Below are 22,144 nucleotides of genomic sequence, written 5' to 3' on the forward strand. Positions count from 1 at the left end.
CTTGCTCCCCCATTGTTAACGCCATCCCCACCAATCAGCAAGCATGCTCGGTGTTCAGTCTTTGCTCTCCAGGGAAATGAGTATTGCCACTTTTGAGCTCGAAGCTTCCGTGTGTTCTGTACCCCATTCTCTTTCTCACTTTTCCACCAACCCCGGTGATTCTTTACATCCACCCACGTTGCTACGAATACACCACATCTGACTTTCTTCTAGATGCCAAGTCACCCCCCAAAGTGCGCGTCTGCCCATATCGCCCTCCCAGCCTTGGGGGGCCACTTCCAGGCAGATAAGCGTCGTGGATCTGTGTGACAATTCTCAGAGGACAGATGTCCTCAGGGGCAACTGCTGCATCTCAGGCTGGTGGTGCGGTAACCTGATGGGCAGGAGTGGAACCCTTCCTGGGGGCTGGCTGGTCCAGCAGATGGGGAGGCCTCTGCATCCGTCCCTCCCAGCCCTGGCATTATCCGATTTCTGCTGGTCTCAAGGTGTAAAGTGAACCCTTTTTGTTATTTTAACTTGTGGTTTTTGGACTGCAAATGCTTTCAAGTGTCTTTTCCTCTGCTTGGGGATGTCTTGGGCTTCCTCGTTTCTAAATTCACGCTGGTTTTCTATAAGGTTGATGTCTTTTGTGGAGCTACACATTTTCTCAATGGATTAAATTCTTACTTTGATTTTGTCATTTTAAAAATATGCTGACATCTGTGCCTTGTTTTCAGTCTCAAACTTTTGGCACGGTGTTAATCTTACTGCTGAAATATATTGAAGTCAACATATACTGAGTGTCTATTAGTCAGATGTTGTTCTATGTGCTTGTGGAGAAATTCAATCCTCCAGAAGATAGGTATTATTACTATTACTAATTCTATTACTATCATTACGCCCCCTGCTTCCAGATGTAGCAGCGAGGCACAGAGTGGCCTGTTCTTTGACAAGGTCAGTAGGGTGAGAAAAATCGTGCCCCGCTCCCAAGGATATCCACACCCTGGTCCCTGCAGCCCATGAAGGAGTTGGCTTACGAGGCAAAAGGGACTTGACAGGTATGATTCAGTTAAGGCTCTTAAATGAAGGAGGAGACCATCCTGCGCTATCTCGGTGGACCCAATGCAATCACAAGGGTCCTTATGAGGGAGGAGGGAAAGAGGAGGGTTGGAGCCAGAGAAGGAGATGTGGTGGGAGAGAGAATGGAAGACCAGAGGGTGGAAGATCCCATACGGCTGGCTTTAAGAAAAGGAGGGGGCTATGAGCAAGGAATGCAGGAGGCTTCTTGTAAACACTGGAAAAGGCCAGGGAAAAGACTCTCCCTGGAGCCCCCAGAAGGAGCACAGCACTGCTAACCCCTTGATGGTAGACTTGTGACCTTCAGAGCCTCCAAGTCTGTGGTAGCTTGTTACAGAGGTGACAGGAATCTCATGTAGCTACGCGACCGTGCGGGGCCCAACAGACGTAGTGCGGGGAGCTGGCCTGAGCTCATGGTGTCAGCGGGGGAAATGGCCCTGAGTGAGCAGTGAGTGTTCACAGGTCTCTCTTGGCTGCTGGACTCCGAGCCCTGGCCGGCACACCTGGGTGCCTCATCTCCGTCCCCTCCGCCTCATGCCCAGTGATGCTTGCTGACTGCCGGAAGGTGTGGACTGCTTGGCTAGGGCAGGTACTCTCAGCCCGGGCTGGGCCCGAGACCCGTAGAAGGTGCCCTGGGCTCCAGCCCTCCAGGAGTGATTCAGGGGCCTGGGGACAAGATGCAGTGCTTGAGAACCATTCACTTGGGAAGGCCACGGATCCAAGGCCTCCGTAAGTTTCTACCGTGAGGTCTCAGATTTTCCAATGGCTCCGTGGAAGATAAGGTATATTTTACCAAAAATAATTTTGAAGTCACCCTTTAGTTGAAGTGTATCTATTCCACACATTGAGGGTTTCTGCAAGGTCATGTGCGTGGGACCATCCATTCATTCACTCGTTTTGTGCCTACTGTGCAGCAGGCATCCAGACCTCTGGCTGTGGGCTGGCAGTGCTGAATCTGTCCTCCTGGGGCTTACTGTCTAGAAGGGAGATGGTCAACGCCAGGTACAAACTGACAAGGCAACGAACGGGGCAAGCACACAGTGTTCTGTGCAGAAGGAAAACCCAATTTCCTTTTGGGGGCTCAGGGAGAGTCTGTTGGAGTGGTTGGCATTCAAGTTATCCAGTGTCTGTGCTGTGCCAGGCACATAGTAGGGCCTCAAAGACCGTCTGTAAAACAAAACAGGCTGGGGGCCTGTAGGCCGTCAGGTGGCAATGTGTCCACCGTAGGCTGGCGCACGGTGGATCAGCCCTGGGGCCCTAGAGCCAGAGGACTGTGCGTGAGGCTTTGAATCTCATCTCAACCACTTACTAACTTGCGGCCTTGCTAAGTGTCTTTACCACTCAGCCTCATGTCCTCACCCACAAAATGGGGACGGTCACAGGGCCCACCAGGGCCACAGGACCTTTGTCAGGGATGACTATGGTGTGAGTAATTGGTGGGTGGCACTTCATTCCCCAAGGTGGGAAGAGTGGGAGGAGAGCAGAACCGATGGGGAAAACATGAAGAGCTTGGTTCTGGGCGGTTCTGGAGACAAGGCACATAGAAAAGAATGAAAAGACAATGAGAGGCTGGGGAAACTCTACAGCTTCCAGGATCCATGGCTTAGGGTATTAGTCCTCAGCCCCCACAAGTGTATGGGACAGGGTGGGAGGGGAGGACAGGATGCCACCCCTTATTTAGGGGTGGGGCTGTGACATGTTAAGAAGAGGAGCACCTAATTAAAACTGTGTCTTGATGTGGCCAGAAAAAAGGAGCAGGGTTATCCATTCACAAGAACACTTGGGAGGGAGGCAGGGACAGCTGTGTGTTTGGGACAGTCTTGTACTTTGTTGAGGGTACAGATCCCTTGGGACTGTGGAAGCCTCCAGAACTGTCTGGTTGGAAATTGGTCTGATGTCCTAGAGCAGAGGCTTCCTTCCCTGAGGTCCTGCAGAGGTGGTGCAGTCGGCTCTTTGGGAACCAGGCAGCTGCCCGGTTTCACCCCTCAGCCCCCCGCTTGCCCCAAGAGGACCCAGTGATCCCCCCAGTGGAGGGGTGGCTTTTCTTCTTTCTCCTCTTCTGCCACTCAAGGAGACCCGAAAGCCCTACGCTGTGAGATGCCACCAAGAAGAACCTTTGGCACCTGCCGCCAACAGTCCCTGCATTTCCGCCAAAGGGCCCTTCCCGGGTGTGGGGGTGGGAGTGCATGGTCAGAGGTCTCTGGGCCAGGGGGTTCCAGGAGCAAACTTGATTGATCCATTCATCTGTCAGTGGAGGTTCACACTCCCCCTCCCTCCCCCCCCACACTGCCCCCGCTCTGCACTGCTGCTTCCTTTCTCCTTCCCCTCCTGCTGTGCCTCCCTGCCCCTCCCCCTCTCTGTGTCCCCTCCTCCCTTTCCTTCTCTTCTCCCATCGACATCATCCCTTGGCTCCCCACCTGCTGGGCCATGAAGCACCAACATGGCAGGCGCCCCACCGGCTGCAGCAACACCAGGGTGTACGCTGTCCTCAAGGGGCTGACAGTCTAGGGGGGAATACAGACTAGGAGGGCCCTCAGAGGGGGCAGGCAGGAGTCGCCGGGGAAAATGAAAGACTGCTTGAACTGCTGTGGCCAGGAGGGTAAAGAAGAGTTGGACCGAGTGATGGGGTGGGAGACGGGCAGAGGGACGCTGCGGGTTGGGTGGGAGAGAGCAGCACCCAGGCATCGGGGAGCTGGGAGGCAGGGGGGGCAAAGCAGGGAGGTAAGGATGCGGCCTCCTCCTGAACCCATGGAGCAGCACTAACAGGGTGTAACAGCGGTGGAAACACCATCACATTGGCCTTTTGGAAAGAGGGGAGACAAATGCGGGGAGGGGTGGAGAGATGGCTGTGGAGAGCACCCTCGGAGGCCGGAGCTGACAGGGCAGGATTTAAAGAGGTGCCAGCTGGCAGCGTCATGAAGATGCAGGGATGGCATTAACTACTGTGCAGGGTCTGAGGGGTGAGAGGAATGGGCCGTGGAGGAGATAGACAGGAGCTCTTGTTTGCACCAGGCGGTGGATCCTGACTGCTTCCACTTGGTTTCTGGTACCCATGCTCGAGCCATGGGAAGAGCATTCTCAGGCTAGCCACTGGTCTCAGGAGGAGGAGTGACACATATGGTGCCAACCTGAATTCCATGGCCAAGATCAGCAGAGCCTCCTAGCTGAGTGCAGCCTGGATCGGCAGAACTTAGATAACCTATAGTTCATAAACGACTGTTGTTTCAGGCCACTAAGTTCTAGGGTGGTTTGTTATAGTGTTCTTTTGTGGCAATAGCTAACTGGTATCCTATCTATATGTGTATTTAAAAATCTGGAAGTCTGGGTGGTTGAATTTGGAATAATTTCTTCTTTATGTTATCCCTATTTATTTTAATGAGCATGCCTTAACTTTTATAATAAAAAAATGAACAGATTCACACTTTGGAATAATCTGGAGATAGCCTGGAAAAGAGATTCGTTGGGGAGGGACTGGAGGTCTGGAGGAACGAGGAATCCGAAGGTCTGGAGGAATGAGGGATCCATTCAGGAGGTTCCTGCAAGTTTTAGCAGGAACGCTGAAATCCTGAGCCCGGGCAGGACTGCCCCCTTCATGACTGCACCCCACGCCTGTGTACCCCCTCCACACCCTTCCTTTTGAAAGCCTAGTTTCCAAAGTGAGCAGTCTCACTGAAAAGAGATAATAAACCACATCCAGAAACTGATGACAGTTAGTGGCTTTTATCAGGAAACATCTTCAATTTAACAGGGACACGGAGCTATTCTCCAAAGATGGAAGCTTGGGGACTGGGAAGCTGGAAGATGTTTTTGGTCTGGGAGAGAAAGTGCTTTCTTACTCATTCTCACCCTATTGCACAGATTGAGGCTCCTACCTTCCCTACTACCCACACTGTACCCATGAGCTTCTGATGCTCCTCCAGCCATTAAAGAGCCCAGCACAAGGCACTCGGCTCTGGCACCAACTAGGTGGGGAGGGAGGGAAGGACATTGTAAGTCAGTACACACTGGGACGAGATTGCAGAAGTCACAACACACCTAAGCTTTTTGTGTCTGGAGCAAGGATATGAGATATAACATAACATAACATAACATAACATAACATAACATAACATAACAACATAACATAACATAACATAACATAACATAACATAACAACATAACATAACATAACATAACATAACATAACATAACATAACATAACATAACACAACACAACATAACATAACATAAAACATAACATAACATAATGTAATATGGTATAATACAATACACCAGGGCAAGAGGAACATGAGAGATCAAGATCCCAGAGAGAAGGGGACTCATGTTCTATAACTCTTTCCCTCGAGACATTTGCTGATTCCTAAGAAGTGTGAAGCAAGCAGCTGAGAAGCCAACAGAGAGTGACGGCTAACAGAACTATCAGCGTTCTCACGGAACTGGGGAGACAAAAAAAAAAATCAAGGCGACTAAGGCAACCAGGACTTGAGGGTCCAAGGTTCAGGAAAGAAAAGAGGCAAAGAGACACACAGCAGCTGCACCCCTCAAGCGATTTGCTAATTTGTAAGCCACCTGTGCTCAGGAGGATGAGAAACTGAGCAAAAAGTGGCTGCCAAGAGCCTGAGAAGGTAAGCAGATATTTTAGCAGTTTCTCAGTGCTGGAAGACAAGAATCGGTGTTCATAACCCACCAGGGAAGAGCGGTCTGATAAGCAACTGAGAATCTACTGGGAACCAACCCTACAGGGTTCTGCCCAAGGGAAAGAGTAAACTTGAAATAGACCAAGCCTTACAAAAACTGAAATACAGCCTTGAATCAGCTCCATCCCTAGGGAAAGAGTAAACTTGAAATAGACCAAGCCTTACAAAAACTGAAATACAGCCTTGAATCAGCTCCATCCCTATCTAAGCACCTGCCAAAATCTAAAGCAAATTCTGTCTGGAGGAAGATGAACATTATCCAGAGTCCTTGAACTTTTTACACACTGTCTGGCATTCAGTAAGAAATCACCAGGTCCACCAAGAAACAAAAGCAGAAGAAAAAAATGACAGTAGAAACAGACCCACAGATGATTAGAAACTAGAGTCGTCAGACCTGAAAACCACTATAAAAGTTATTCAAATTTCAAGAATAGAGGTGACAGTGGAGAATCTTTTTTTAAAATTTTTTTGAAAGATTTTATTTATTTGACAGAGTGAGAGACAGCCAGAGAGGGAACACAAGCAGGGGGAGCTGGAGAGGGAGAAGCAGGCTTCCCTCTGAGCAGGGAGCCCAACGCGGGGCTCAATCCCAGGACCCTGGGATCATGACCTGAGCCAAAGGCAGACGCTTAATGGCTGAGCCACCCAGACACCCCAGACAGTGGAGAATCTTTAACAGAGAACAGGAATTTATAAAAATGGATCAAATGAAAATTCTAGAGTTGAGAAACTCAATATGTAAAATTAAGAACTCAGTAGATGGGTTTAGTAGCTAATTGTTGGTAGCTGAAGATTAATGAGCTGGAAGACACCTTTGCATAAAATATCCAGAGAGAGAAAAGAGAATGGAAAACATAAGAGAAGAGTGCATGAGACACCTGGGAGGTGGTGAAGGTTGTAACATGTGGGATTAGAGTCCCACCAGAAGTCAGACAAAGCGACATCATGTGCCACCCAATGCCATGCATCAGAGGGGATGCTGGTGCCCTGCTCTCTGACTCTCAGTCCCCAGTACTGGAGAAAACAGACATCTGTGGGTTCAGCCCCCCAGTCTGTGGTATTTTGTTAGAGAAGCCTGAGCTAAGACACTCGTATTGAAAGGAAAACAGATGGTCCTTTTTTCCCTTGGGGAATTGCCTTTTGGAAGAGTTGCTTCCTGTATTCCAGCCACACTGGCCTGTGGGATTCTCCAACATCCCAAGCTCTTCCCTCTGCCTAGGAACAACTCCCCCAACCACGTGCATGGATCCTTCCTTCCTCTTTCGGGCCCCTGCTCAGGTGTCCCAAGACTGCTCATGACCACTTAAAACATCTGCCTTCCCTGTCACCTTGAACACCTTTCCTGCCGTATTTTTCTTCAAAGCACACTTCTCCCCTGACACATCCTGTATTTGTTTGTGATTAGCTCTCCTTGCAGGAATGAATTTCTATGACTGAGCAATCTGTTGTGTTCCTTGTTCTATCCCCAGTAGAGGCTTGATATATATTTGTTGAATGAATGAATGAATGAATGAATGGCACATTGGATGGCAGAGCAAAGGATGGGAAAGAGCCTGAGTCCTTGATGGCACCACGGAGCTGTGAATCTATCGGTCCTGGAGGTCGTTCAGCTCATTCCGTCATTGGGGGATCCCATTTGAGGTGGGAGTCTTTGTTACCGCCCCCCACTCCTTTTTCTTCCTTGAACACCCTACACTCACACTCAGCTTGCTGACCGCCTGCTTGGAGTGTGGGCTTTCCAACTCTCCTTGCAGTGGACACCTGCTGACCATTCTGACAGTTCCAAGTGGCCCTGCCTCCCTGACCACAACCTCTAAGGTAGCTCCCTCCCCACTGACCTGCTTATTCCCTCAGAACACATGCTATTATCTGAAATCCGTGCACTCATCTGCTTACTCGGCTGCTCTGTGTCCTCTGCCAGCCCCCATGCTCTCTAGAATGTGGTGAAACCCCATCAAACCTCTTCCCAGCAATTCCTCAGAGCCTAGAGGGGCTCCCGGCACACAGTCGATGCTCAGTAAATGTCGGTAAACACGTGGATCTCTGTTTTATAGAAAAGCAGACAAGCCCAGCGTGATTAAATGACATATCCCAAGTCACACTGTTAATATCGGGTTTAGCACCTGATGCCAGGACTTCCTTCATGGAACCTAACTGCTTCCCCAAAAAGACAAGAAAAAAAAAAGAGCAGGGAGAAAGAGGGTGAGGGAGCTCATAAGCTCCCGAAATTTAAAAAAAAAAAAAAAAATTGCGCAAATGTTTGGTTTGCTTGGTGCTGAGAAATGAATTGTAAAACTGTGTCCATTATATAAATTTCTTTCATAGTGATTTATGCTGAGGATTATGGAAATTTGCAGTACTGGGGTTGGAAGTTACCTTAAGATGCATCTAGTATAATCAGCAACTGGATGCTTTAATCTCTTCCCCAGCAGGCTGTGCGGGGAGGCATTCCTTGCTTTGAATCTGCCCTAGCGAGAAGATCAAGGCTGTTAAATTGTATCCAAAATAAAAATCAATACCTTAGAGTAGGAGCCTGAGGGGCCTCTCACAAGTTTTAGGCACAAACCTCAGGGTTTGGGTTCTGAGCATCTATTTTGAATATTCAGGGTCTGGTCTTTGCTATTTCCGGTTCTAGAGAATGTTCCAGAAGAGTGAGCGAGCTGATAATGGATCTCTGAAGAGGCCAGGTGTCTCTATGGGGTTGGCTTTGTCACTGAGCCCGGGTTTGTCTTTCTTCACATTGGGAAGAGTTGTTACGGCCCCCATCCTCACCGGGCCCTAGAGAAGGGACAATTGTCACTCTCTTCAGCCGGTCCTAGAGTCAGCCTGCCGTCGCGTCAGGAATAACTGGCACCAGGCAGTGGGAAGGCTTTCGCTGGCTTATGAGCTGCCCACAGTGACTAAGAAGCATGAAAATAGCAGCCGAAAATGTCACACCCACCTCCCACCTCTCCAAGAAAAAAACGAACCATTGGCCCAGGGGGATGCAGTCTGTGAGCAGAATGAAGAAGCAACAGTTTATTTGCGGCCAGAGGAGAGGCTTCTGGAATGAATGTGGCTGGTGACTATGTTTGTTGTCCGCCGACAAACAGGTCCCTCGCTGGATCTCCGTGAAGGGAGCCCCATCATTTCCACTTGGCGGGGGCTGGCACAAGTTACTGGCAGGTCACCCTATAAATAAAATACGCCACGCACAACCCATCAGCCTTCGGGCCCTCATTTCTCCAGAGAATATGATTCCTGCCTTCCATCGCAGATGTGAAATTTTGTAAGGAGTAAAGTGTCCATCAGTTTCCACCCATTTGCCGGGACAGCACCCCCTCCCCCGCCCGATCATGGACTGTTCTGTCTTTCTTGAGGTCCTTTCTGATGAAGGGGAATGGGGGGCCACCCTGTCACTCAGGGGGGCACTGAGCAGCTGTCCTTTGGTCCCTACCCCGCAATGGGAACTTACTGGCACTTGGTCTCTTGGGTCTGACTGCAGCATCACTTACTATCCTCATGGAGACCAAAGCACCTCCTCCTGCCAACCACAGCCAGGGTGCTCCTCAGGATAGGGCATCCTGACCAGCACCGATCTTAGTCAGAAAGGGTCAAGTACTGAGAAGTTGTAACTAAGGGATTCAGAGCAGAAAGAAGGTTAGCTGCTGTTTGCTCCACCGGCAGGGAAGGCAGACAGAGATCCTTATTTCCCCCCACCCTGCCCCCCACCCCGTGCAGAGATGAGACAGCTGAGCCCCGCGTGGTCACCCCGACTGCACCCTGCAGCCTAACTTCCCTCCTGGGGAAAACAGGAAGATTTGGGCTGGGCCCCAAACACTGCCTAGTAAACGGGGTTGTCATAAGGTTCTGGTCATTAGTAATAAGCCTTTCAAACCAGTCCTAGGAATCCATAGGAATGATCCAGAAGGAGGCAGAGGTTGTCTGGAGAGAAAATACAGCTCTTAACTAGATAGACAGGAGGGGACAGGAGTGGGGGTGGTGGAAATGGATACACACAGAACGGGAGTTAAGGACACTGGTGATGCTCTCTGGTCAGAGTGAGGACCTTGAGGCTGATGATGGCTAGTATTTACTTAGCTCTTAGTGTGTGTCAGGCATGCTCCAGGTGCCTTCCGGGGTTCACTCAGTTAGTCTGATTAATGACGACCCCATGATCTCTGTATCTGCTCTGATCCCCCTTCTGTCGACCAGGAAGCTGAAGCTCAGGGATCATTTCTGCTAGTAAGTGGCTGAGTCGTAGTAGAATGTGTGTGTGTGTGTGCGTGCACATGACAGAGAGCCTGTCACCATTTCTGATTTCCATCATTTCTTGATTTCCGTTTCTTGATTTCCTTCCCCTCTAAAACTGCAGTCTCCACAATGTAATTGATGGAAAAATGAATTTATTTCTTTTGGATTTACGGGTTTGATCAATAAAGGACTCCGGATCTTCTTAGGTTCTTTTGACTTTCATATTGCTGTACTCTTTGCTTCAGAGTTATAGGATTCATAAAACAAACAAACAAACAAACAAACAAAAACACCAAATCCAGCCCTAGAGATTCAGGATCTGATTTGGCAGTGACTTGGGAGAGCATCTTGCCCAGTGCCTCCCTCACTTGCAGCTTGGGGAAGCTGGGGAGGCCAACAGGAAGGAGGGGAGGTGGCAAGGCCAGCCTGTGGCCCAGCCAGAGCTAGACCCCCCGGCAGCTCTTCTGTGACCTCCCCGGGGGACCCCCCACTACCCCTCTCGCACTCCTCACCACTGACCCGCCCCTCCTGTGTAGAAACTGCTGTCTGGTCCATTGCTGATGATGCCTAAATTTATCCTAAATCCATCCCTGTCACTCAGACCTTTCCATGAATTCATGCTAGAGACCCTCATGAGGTCATCCCCTGGGCTCCAGCCCCACACAAACAGTGACTTCCCACCCAAAAGTGTCCCCTCATCCTGTGGCTCCCATGTGACCTGATTGCCCTTGATGGACACCCCAGCGTCACACTCCACACTTCTCTCTCCCCCCTTCTTCCCCTCCTCTGCCCTCCCACCACGTCCTCCATCCAGCGGCATCTGCTTCTCCGTGGTTCTCTCAAGTCCATCCACCTCTCCAAGCTGGGAGAGTTCCTCAAGCCTCACTATACATGTCCCCACCTTCGTGAAGCACTCCCCAGCCCACCCTTCCCACCAGGCTGGGGTTTCAGGCTCATCCTCTGGGCTGTCTCTGTCCCTGCACCTGGTCGGGGTCCTGGGGATGACGTGAGATACAGAGAGAGATTTGTAGAACATTTGACTCCCCCCCCACCCCATGCCACCCCCCCCAGGACTTGGCACCCATGTGGATAGGGGAGAGGGGGAGGCGGGGGCCACTCGGGTGCGGGTCTCTGACTCTGAGAACCAGGTGGGCAGGTGGCACCGCCATTCTTGGGTGCAGGACTCTTTCATAAGGACAAATTCCATCTGGACACCTGGATTTTGAAGGTCTGGGAGCACTCCAGTGTGAGATTTTCTGTTGACTGTTGGCATAGCATTCAGGTGCTTTCAAATCGTAGATTCAGAAGTCTCTGGTGATGTTAGACTTACAGAACCAGGAGATGATAGAACTTTATACGCAGTCGATGATAAAATCTTCATGTAATTCCAAAGAGCTCTAAATATACTCAAAACAACATGGATGAATCTCCCAGAAATTATGTCAAGTGAAAAAAACCAGGCGCAAACGAGTCTGGACTGTATTGTGTCATTGATGTAAAGTTCCCAGAACAGGCAAAGTAATCTCTTTTTTTTAAGTAAGCTCCACGCCCAGCGTGGAACCCAACACAGGGCTTGATCTCACGACCCTGAGATCATGACCTGAGCCGAGATCAAGAGTGGGAGGCTTAACCGCCTGAGCCACCCAGGTGCCCCCAGCAAACTAATCTTTAGGGATAGAAATCAGAGCAGTGGTTGCCTCTGCAGGAGTGGTGGGGTGAGGGGATTGAAGAAGCAGGAGGGAATCTTCTGGAGTGCCAGGAATGTTCTAGATCTTTATTGATCACATGGGTACATACACCTGTCAAAACTCAGAGACCTGTTCTCTTACGGTCTGTGTCTTTCACTGCATGTTGATAACTTGTATTTAAAAGATAAAGAAGAACAGCTCCAAGGACCCCCTCCCCTCTGTGTAAACATGTCCCATGAAGGGGAACCCAGTGCCTGCTTCGTAAGACACAGCCTGGGGACAGCAGGAGGACCCCGCTGGTATGTTCCCAAGGGGGCCTGGCCGGCTTCTCCTTTGCTGCCACCACCCGTCCAGTCTTCCAGGGGCCGGTGACCCAGGGCTACAGGGCGGCCGAAGGACTAACACTGTGATGGACAGGTGACCGGGGCTCGGGGTGGGGGGAGTGAAGCTCCCATGTAGGACTCTCGCTGTCAACAGCTTGCAGTATTTATAGGTTGCTGATGTCTTCCATGTGGTGATTCATCCCTTCTACTTAAATCTGTCAGTATCTTTAGAACACAAAGCAGGGCATTAAAAAACGCTCTGCAAATGGGGAGAGAAGGTGGGCTGACAGGCCTGGTGTTTACAACCCAGACCAGGAACCAGCAATTCAGAGTCCTGGAGTTTCTAAGTTGGAAGTTCAGGGACTGCTGAGCTTCCCCCACAAAACACACACACAGCCGTGCACACACACACACACTCACACACACACGCTGACCTCTATTCTTGCTCTGGAGGGACCACACACACGATAAGGCGTATTTGGTGGCTCTCTTCAGCAATCACAGACTTTTTCTTTGGAGGGTAGGTGTGGTTTGGGGAACAACCAAAAACATGTAGAGGAGAAAAGCCTCAGCGTGTAAAGCAGTGTCCACAGTGTGACAGCAGACGGACACACCCGAGATGACCCCCCCTCCCCCCGCCGCAGGCCTTGTCTGTGTAATTCCCTCTCCTTGGGTGTCGCAGGCCCTGTGTCTTGCTTCTCACCAACAGAACGTGGCAGTGGTGACAGGAGTCCCTCCTGCGATCAGGTGACGTCATTTGGCGTTTACATGTTTACAGCAGACTCCGTTTTAGCGGATGGCAGCAAGAGACCCCGACTTTGAGGGATAGGGACGTGCAGGGGGCCTGTGTTCAGAACTGCAGGGGCCTCTGGGAGCTCAGAGCGGCCCCCCAGCTGACACCCAGCAAGGAGGCCAATCCCTAGTCCTGTAAGGGCAAAGCACCAAAGGAGCCTGGAAGGGGACGTCGGGCTCCCATGAGACCCCAGCCCAGTGGACAGGCTGATAGAGGCCGGTGAGCTCTGAGCAGAGGGCAGCTGGGCCTTGGGAGCTGTGAGACGAAGTCGGGTGTTATTACTGCTGAGTTTGTGGGGATTCGCTACACAGGAAGAGAAAGCTGGTGTGAGTGCTTTGCCACGTTATACCAGGGGGAACTGGGCCTCCTCTCCGAGTCTGTATGCATGGAGACTCCTGGAGGACACACAGGGAGCTAGTAAGAGGGTCCTGCCCTGAGCGTGGGCTGGCGATAGCCGGGCCTGTCTCTGTACCTCTCCTCGCTCTGCGGTTTCGCAACATATAAATGTTGAACCCTACTCGGAAGGTGAGTAGCTGGTAACAGTGGCGGCTAACAGTTACTGAGGACTATTTCAGGCACCATGGATGAAACAACTCGGTTAACCCTTACCGCCCCCCCCCCCGGGAGGTGGGGCTGCTATCCCTTGCATTGGACAGACAGGGAAACTGAGGCCCATACACTTCCATACTCAGTGTGCTTGGGCTCACGGACCCCTCCCCCGCCAGAGCTGGGATGCGGACGAACACGCTGGGCTCCGGGCCTGAGCCCTTCCCTGCTCGGCCCCCTTCGGCCGGGTCTCACAGGGCAGCGAAGCGGGAGGTGCCCAGAAAGCCGCTCTTGCTGCCGGGAGGGCAGGAGCCACTGCGGACGCTGGGGACGTGTGGTGGCGGGAGCCTCACCTGGCACGCCGTGAGTGCTGGCTAAACCCCCCATCAGAGCCCGACAGGCTCCAAACGTTATAACCTGCAGTTAACGCCCAACAGTCAGACCCGGGAGGAGGCTCCTTTACGTTCTGGACACTTCCTTGCGTTGACCTTTGTAATTGACATTCTATGCCTTAGCACCTACTCCTGTCCCTTCTCTCATTTCTGAGTCTCCTTTGATTAAAAAAAATGTTCTTTAAAAAGGACTTTACGTATCCCATGAAGATGGAGACGTTTCTAACCTTGTTATTTTACATATAGGAGTTGGGTTTCGTCGGCAGGTTCTTGAGTTTCTATATGTCATTATATTATTTTTGGAAGGCCATATGCAAGGATTGTCTCATAGGAACCATTTCTGATCTCAGGGTGTTTTTCTTTAGTTAATAGAAACCACGGTTTATAAATCAGGCATATGAAGATGGCATTTCCCTCAGCTTCCAGGGTGATGCCATGATAAAATCCACAGCTTAGGTCTTTATGCTTTTTCTTTTCTTTTTTTGGTCTGCTTTTCCTGAGGAGACAGCTCTCCAAACAACCTCTTCAGGAGATGGGAGACCTGTGTTCCTGCTAGCAGTACTCTCGTGCCCAGATGCCCCTGCAGAAATTTCCGTTGTTTTATGTGTCTCCCAACAGCGAAGTATCCTTCTTACATCGTCCCCGCCCCCACCTGTGTGGTTTTCATTTTATTCCTCTTCTCTCTCCCTTCCCCTTCCTCTAGTGGGGTGTCTCGAATAATGCTTATAAGGGTGGCAGAGCAGAGGGGTCCACACCAAAATTTCACTCCTGGGTTTGCCACTCTCTCGTTAGCTGTGTGTCCTTGGGTAGTTACTAAACCTCTCTGATGCTTAGGTTCCTCACTAGCAATGGGATCACCTCTACACCTGCATAGCATTGTTGTGATAGATGAAATCTTTTTTTTTGAAGATTTTATTTATTGGGGCACCTGGGTGGCTCAGTTGTTAAGCGTCTGCCTTTGGCTCAGGTCATGATCCTAGGGTCCTGGGATTGAGCCCCGCACTGGGCTCCCTGCTCGGAGGGAAGCCTGCTTCTCCCTCTCCCACTCCCCCTGCTTGTGTTCCCTCTCTCCATGTGTCTCTCTCTGTCAAATAAATAAATAAATAAATAAATAAATAAATAAATAAATAAATAAATAAATAAATGATTTTATTTATTTGAGAGAGAGACAGTGAGTGTGCAAGCAGGTGGAGGGGAGGGAGAGGCAGAGGAGAGAGAGACTCTGCTCTGAGCATGGAGCCTGAAGCAGGGCTCGATCCCACCACACTGAGATCATGACCTGAGCCAAAATCAAGAGTCAGATGCTTAACCGACAGAGCCACCCAGGCGCCCCTGGGATAGACGAAAGTCTTTACACAAGGCGGCCACTATGACGATTGTTGTGAGTAGTCCTGAATCAGCCCTTGGCACAGTGAGACTAGACTTCGGGGGAGCCTCCTCCATTGGATTGTCAGCGTGCTCAGTATGTCACCATGAGTCATTCTATGCAACCTGAACAGGTGTCTCAGGCCAGGCGCACACCAGCCCTGAGGTTGAACCCTTGTAGGCCTGGATAGCCCGGAATCCTTCCTTCTAGGGTGATATCTGTGCGTCTACCAATGGCTAGGGTCCGCTGAAGAAAATCCCAGGTGTTCAAACCATTACAAGTTTCCTGTGACTGGCTGCAAAGGTGAAGGCTGAAAGGGTTTGCAGAGAAAATATCGCTGGTCCTTTCCCATCTTGCTTATGTGTTTAAGGTACGGTGGAAAATTGAGGACGAGCTGGGAAATGTGTAAGTGCACACGCAGATCCCCTCACGTGCTCCACATGTAACTCTGAGGGACTTCAGGCAAAGAGGCCGGGAACAAGTCAATATGGCTGCTACTCCAGGCTCTTGGCCGGGTGATGGCTTCGCCCGTGCGTGCATGGGTAGACTACGTGGCTTTCCTGGCTCACAGGGACGGCCTTCTTGCCACAGCCCTGACACCCAGGAATGGTCCCTGGGCCTGGAAGTGTGTTCTGTGACCTGCCTCCCTGACCATGGTGGGCTGGTCCACAGGGTGACCACTCACCCCAGTTACCTGCCTTCTCTCTAGGGCTAGGAGGATTACGTGGTCACCACTGTCCCTCCCTTCCCAGTCCCCCATGGATACAGGAAGGTGGGGGCTGGCCACCGAGCTGTGATGTCTGACCCGGGCCTTAAAAGCAGGTAGGGGTTGTCTGGGCAGAAGAAGGGGAGGGTAAAAGGAATGAGCACCATGGAGCACTGGGGAGAAAGCGCAGAGACCTGGGAAAGCCAGGAGGCATATTCGGGGGCCAAGAGGTTGGAGAGGTGCCAAAAGCCAGACTCAACTTAGGGCCCCTGCTGGTGGGCTCAGCATAGGGTGGGGTCTGACATCCCCCGAGACCAGCAGCATCTCATCCAGCCACTGACCAATGCCCTTTGCACCCTGAGCAACGGAGCAGCTCGAGTGGACCACAGGCCTGGATTCGGAAGGCCCCCCGCCTCGCACCGCGCACCTGCCTCTCCAGCATCCAGAAAGTTGCAGTCAGCTCTGTGTCTCCCTGCCTTTTACACTGAATGTGCGTCCTTTGCTCTCCCTTTGTATCTCTCTGTTGGGGAGCCGGCAAAGCAGAGGCCCCTGGGGTGTTTTTATTTCCTGGAAGCTGAGAAAACTAACGTGTGCGATGTACTTTAGTGGGTAATCTTCAGAAAACCCATAAGTGTGTTATTTAAAAACCAGTTTCATTTCCTTTTAAACATGGCAAAGTCACTGGTCTGAATTCAAGGACTCCAGCATCTGAGGTTTGGTGTGGCACACGGGTCACAGGGAAAGAAAGGAAGGGAAAGGCAAAATGCTGTTTGGGTATTGAGACCCACAGGGAGACACCTGGTGGGTAGGGGGGAGCTCTGAGGGATTCCAGGGTCAGTTTCAAGTTAAGGAACCATTTCTGATTTTACCCTTCGAGCAAAGCCTCCCACTAGACCAGAGCCGTGTGGTCGGGAATACAGGCTCCAGAGTTCCCTGGGAATTACTGCAGGAGCCCCATCTACACATTCCCAATCCAGTAAATGCTCCCCGGGCCTCCTCTAATGCTTACTTCACGGTGGGGAGGGGCCAGGATGGAGTCTGGGTCACAGCCAGGCGCAGAGAGTGATTTGGACTTGCAGGATCTTTGAATCCTAGACTCAGAAGTCAGAGCCCGTCCTGTCTCACGCCCACTTGAAAGCCAGCCCCCTGCAGGGCCTTAGGTGCTTGCAAGACTTGGAACCAGCTTTATCCCTCCCCAGGGACACTCTGAGCACACTTCTCTCCCAGTGCACCTGGCAGTCCACCACCCTGACCGTGAGAGTCCAGGATCTCCCTTTCCTGGGATCCCAGCGCCTCCCACTGCACACCCCACAGCCTCAATGTCTTCTGTGCTGAGCTCCCAAACCCTAAACCTCACTCTCGATTGCCTATGGGTCTTTTCCTCCTTTTGCTCAGAACTACTCTCCCCATCTTCTCATATTTCAAATCTCAATTTTAAATGACACTTCCATGGGGAGCCCCTCCGTGATCCCTGGAAGATAGTGAGCCCCTGCGCCACCCCCGGCCAGGGTTACGGAGCCTGGCCTCCAGCGGTCCACACTGGCCACAGTTGGTGTGGCCAACTGAGCCACAGGTGGGCGATGACAAGGAGGCACGGGGCGTACCCGAGTGCTGAGAAGGATGGGCAGCCCCTTCCTGGAGGCCTCGAAGGTGGCCCGAGGAGGTGGACATGGGGGCTGGTGCCTGAAGAGTGGCTCTGAGTCAACCAAACAGGAGAGAAGGAGGATGTTAGAGGCAGAGGGCACAGGGCGAGCAGATAGTAAGCAAGGGTCTCTCGATTTAGGGGCTGACTTCAGGGTGCTTGGTGGGGAGCAGAGGGAGATGACAAAGGGCTGGGTGGGTCTGATGGGACCAGGGTTCATTCAATAAGCCGTTATGGAGAGCCTTTGACACACCAACTCCTGTCCGGGTTAGCCTCGAATCCCGAGGGTGCGGGTGGGTGCAGAGGGCAGACAGCATCCCTGGGGCCCCCCTGCAGAGTGATGCACATCGGGGGAGGGGAGACAGGCCGGCTGGTGCAGGGTGCTGGGGACACCTCCCAGGAGGCTGGAGGATGAGCTGGCGCCCAGAAACCTGGAAACGGTCCTACTAGAGACAGGATGGGCTGCATGTGGGGGCTGGGGAGGAGCCAGGGTCCTGGCCACCCGGGGCTTTGCCTTAAAAAAACAGGCCAGGATGGTCTGGGGAGGGGCAGTTTGGAGGGAGTGCACCAGGACTGTGATGTGAGCCCGAGGTGCCTGCTGGGGAGGGCTGGCCAGAGGAGGTGGTCGATGGCTGTGCATGGAGCTTAGGGACAGTTCGGGGCTGCTGGGTGTTAGAGCCACGGGGAGGCCACAGGCTGGCCAGGCTGGCAGAGAGGAGAGGCTCAGGCCGGGCTGGCAGAGGGAGCCCCACCCATGGAGCCAAGCAGGGGGGCCAGGGAGGCTGGGGCCCCAGAGCCGGGAGAGGAATGGGGACCAGGGCCTCAGCGGCCCTGAAACACCCTCTTTGTCTTCCATGATGTCACGGTTCCTGGATCTTCCCCACCTTTCCCTCAATACATTCCTGGACAGGAAGGGTTTTTTTGTGGGGTGGGTGGACACCCATACATACGAGGGGACAGCAGTAATAACTAATTGTCTGCTCCTGGCACTGTCCTAGCTGCTTTCCCCCACTGACAGCCTCCCAGAGGCAGGCGGTGCAAATATGCTCATTGGGCCATTTTACAGATGACAAAACCGAGTCATCGAGAAGCTGGGGGGCTATCCCGAAGCCACATAGCAGGCCTTGGTGGAGGCAGGACCAGAACACAGAGGCAAGGTCTCCTGAGTCCAGATCTGTTTCCCCCACACAGTGCTCGGCCGAGGTCCAGAATGAACAAGCCCCTGCTGAGAAGAGGCCGGGGTGGGGGGTGCACGCGGGGCCGCACCAGCTCGTGCTGGGAGCGCACCGCCGGAGCTCCGAGCCCGTCATCTCAGGGTTGCAGGCCACAGGTGACACGCGGGCTTGCCACCTGTGCACCTTGTGGACAGAGGTTTTCACGGCGCCTGAGACCCGTGTCTGTCCTGCAGGGAGGAGACTCCGAACATGGGAACCTTGGGAGGAAGGCGCTGGCTCAGCCTGGACGTTCACACCTCGGGGGAGAGCAGTATCTTTGCTTGGGGTCTTTTCCCGCTTACAGTTTCCCCGCGATCCTAACCTGCAGGAAGCCTCTAGGCTGTTTTCCCCTTGCACTGGAACCCGCCCCTGCACACCCAGAAACTCGTTCGTTCCGCGTGAAGAAAAATGGCACCTAATTAAGATTTGATGTGCTTTTGCCGTTCTTTGAAACTTATTTCCCTCTGCAGGTTAATAATCTCGATCAATCACCCCTTTCAGGGCAAATAATTCGCTCTGGGAGACAGTGGCAGTTTGAATTGTACCTGATTTACCTTAAATGGCTTTGAACTTTTAAAACATCCCCCTTTAACTGTGGAGTTGAAACAGCTCAGAATCCTTATAATGATTGTAATTACAGCTGCGGTTTAGTTAGTGCCAGTGACGTTCTGGACTTTTCACATCCATCCTGTCTGCTTCCCAGAAAACGTCTGCAAGCCAGGAATTATGAGAGAGAGAGAGAGATCTTCATTAGGGAAATATATCTCAGAGAGATTAAATAACTTACTCAAGTTCACCCAGCCGGCCAGATCTGACCTAAGATTTGAATCAGGCCTGTCTGCCTATGCTTCCTTCACTGCCCACAGAGGCTCTGATTCAAGGATATGGGAGCCAGGGAAGATTTAATCTTGTCCCCCACCCCTCTGGCTTTGTGGGTGAGCATACCCGCCCTCCAAGGGGAGATGGGGACAGTTGCAGAGTTCTAGGAAGGGAAGTGAGGGTTCATTTCCCTCCCAAGCTGTGCAGGATGACTGAGGGGATAGGAATGTCTGTGCTTGGAGGGTGGAGGCAGAGAGGAGGGAGGCTGGGGTCAGGCTAGACCCAGATGGACTAGAGACCCATGTGCAGGGGGTGCCAAGGAAAAGGAGCGTGCCTGGAAGGGGACAGGTTGCTGGCAGGCTCAGAGCAGCAGAAAGAGCAGGCTGGCGGGGGCCACCAGGTACTGTCCCAACAGCTTCTGCCCCATACCACGCCCCTTCCAGGTTCCTGCTGGTTTCACTTGCCTTGATGTTACAGGTGCTTGTAGCCCGGGGGTGAGCGTGAGCTTGGGGAATTTGAGGGACTGCTAGGGTCCGGTGTGGCTGGAGTGACTGGTGAGGCCAGCAGGGGAGGGCGCGAGCTCACAGAAGTTCTCCATCCTGGGGCTGATGAGTCTGAGCTGGGGAGGCATATGTGCAAATCTGTGGCCTCGTGCTGAATGAGCTGATGGAGGCAAAGGCTAGGGGCAGCGGGGCCAAAGGAGTTACTGAGGTGAGAGAAGTATTGCAGATAGCAACTGACACCTGAAGAGCCATTTTGGAGTGGGACCTGGGGACAGATCGTCCGTGGGGGTGAGAGCCAGCTCAGGGATGATCCCAGCCTTCTGACCAGCGTGGGTGCTAGGCCGTTCACCCAGGTCCAGATGCAGGAGGAGGAGGGGGCTTGGGGAGAAGCAGGGAATTCTGTTTGCTTCACCTGGGGGTGGTCCCCGCAGACTGATACCTAGAGAGTTCCGGAGAGTTCTCTGCCATAGAGATACGGTAGCAAATGGTCATTTCCCTCCCCCAGTTCAGGCAAAATCCTAACAGCCAAGCATCATAACACTGAGAGCAGTATTAAAAAGATTAAATAAATAGGGGCACCTGGGTGGTTCAGTCCGTTGATCCTGGTTTTGGCTCAGGTCATGATGTCAGGGTTGTGAGGTCGAGCCCCACGTCCAGCTCTGCACTCAGCTTGGAGTCTACTTGAGATTCTCTCTCTCTCTCTCTCTCTCCCTCTGCCCCTCCCCTCCACTCACACACGCTCTCTTCCAAATAAATAAGTAAATAAATAAATAAATAAATAAAATCTTAAATAAATAAATAAAAAGATTAAATATATCAATATATTTAAAATATGTATAGTTTAAGATATTTATTTAGAAGTATTTATATTTAACATATCATATATTTTATATTAATACATATTACAAGTATATAAATATTAATATTAAAAATTAAAATTTAAAACAATATATTTAAAAAAACAAAAACAATATATATTTTTAAAGATTTTATTTATTTATTTGAGAGAGAGAGAACACACAAGTGGGGGGAAGGGCAGAAGCAGAGGGAGAAGCTAACTCCCCGCTGAGCAGAGAGCCTGACGAAAGGCTCGATCCCAGGACCCTGGGATCATGACCCAAGCCAAAGGCAGACGCTTAACGACTGAACCACCCAGGTGTCCCTAAAACAATATTTTTAAAAAACCTCTGGACGCAATTTGGTTCCTTTGCCCTGAGTCTTGGATTGGCACTACTCTGCCTAATCTGACGCTATTTGTTTAATCCTAGGCCTGCTTTATTACCTGTTATTATTTTTTTTACTTGAACATTGCTGACACACAATGTTGCAAGAGTGTGAGGTGTACAGCATCTGGCAAGTCTAGACGTCACATGATGCTGGCCCCGAGCGCAGCTCCCATCCGTCACCGTGCATCTCTATCACGATGCCATCAGTTCTACTCCTTCTACTGTGCCTTTCCCCTCCGTGACTTAGTCATTCCATCGCTGGAAGCCTGGACCAGGCTCCCTTCCCCCGTTCTGCGCATCGCCCCTCCCGGTTCACTTCAACTCGCTTGTCTTGTCCTCACTCCATGCTGGGGGCCTCGTCCCGCTTTGACTCACTCAGAGCAGATGGGGACCCACTTCCTCCAGCTGATGGAAGTTTCCTCTGTCCTTCCACTTAGCGTGCTTGCCCGTTGATGCTAATTGACGCAAGATACTTTGTATCTTTGGAAAGTAGGTGAGCTCCTGGTGGTGAGCTCCCCAGCTCTTCTCCTGTCACCTTTGGACTTTCATTCCAGGTTGCCCTGGACCAGGTCACCCCCACCCCACCCCACCCCCACTGCACCGCAACTGACACCCAGCCAGGGCTGTGCTTTACCCTTGGCTCTTCCCTCCGCAGCCTGGCCACCTGCAGGGGGTTGAATGGTGGCCCCCCAAAAGATATGCCCACATCCTAACCCCTGGAACCTGTGAATGTGACCTTATTTGGAAAGGGTCTTTGCAGATGTAACTAAGTTAATGATCTTGAGATGAGATTAGCTGAGGGGGCCCTAGATGCAGTGACAGAGAGCCCTTAGAAGGGACACAGAGGAGAGACAAAGCAGGGGTGAAGGGGGGAGGAGGTGTGGTGGCAGAGGCAGAGACTGAGCACTGGCAGCCACCGGAGGCGGGAAGAGACAAGGAA

At 51.7% G+C, this 22,144-nt stretch overlaps 1 long non-coding RNA gene across 3 annotated transcripts in view; it reads left to right on the top strand.

The window, feature by feature from the left end:
* LOC123843159 (uncharacterized) overlaps positions 1 to 21,665 on the top strand; it is an 88,691-nt gene extending 67,026 nt beyond the window's left edge. The window contains exons 2-3 of one of the 3 annotated variants that reach the window (XR_010411283.1): positions 5,403 to 7,394; positions 8,389 to 21,665. This is a non-coding gene — a long non-coding RNA (uncharacterized LOC123843159). Of the gene's footprint in view, positions 1 to 5,402 lie in introns of all 3 variants that reach the window. The other 2 variants (XR_010411285.1, XR_010411287.1) reach the window with 2 other exon arrangements.
* Positions 21,666 to 22,144: the final 479 nt, after the last annotated feature.

The sequence above is a fragment of the Mirounga angustirostris genome, unplaced genomic scaffold, assembly GCF_029215605.1.
Source record: "Mirounga angustirostris isolate CCGP_5_RB_7025 unplaced genomic scaffold, mMirAng1.0.hap1 SCAF_5, whole genome shotgun sequence".
NCBI classification, from domain to species: domain Eukaryota; kingdom Metazoa; phylum Chordata; class Mammalia; order Carnivora; family Phocidae; genus Mirounga; species Mirounga angustirostris.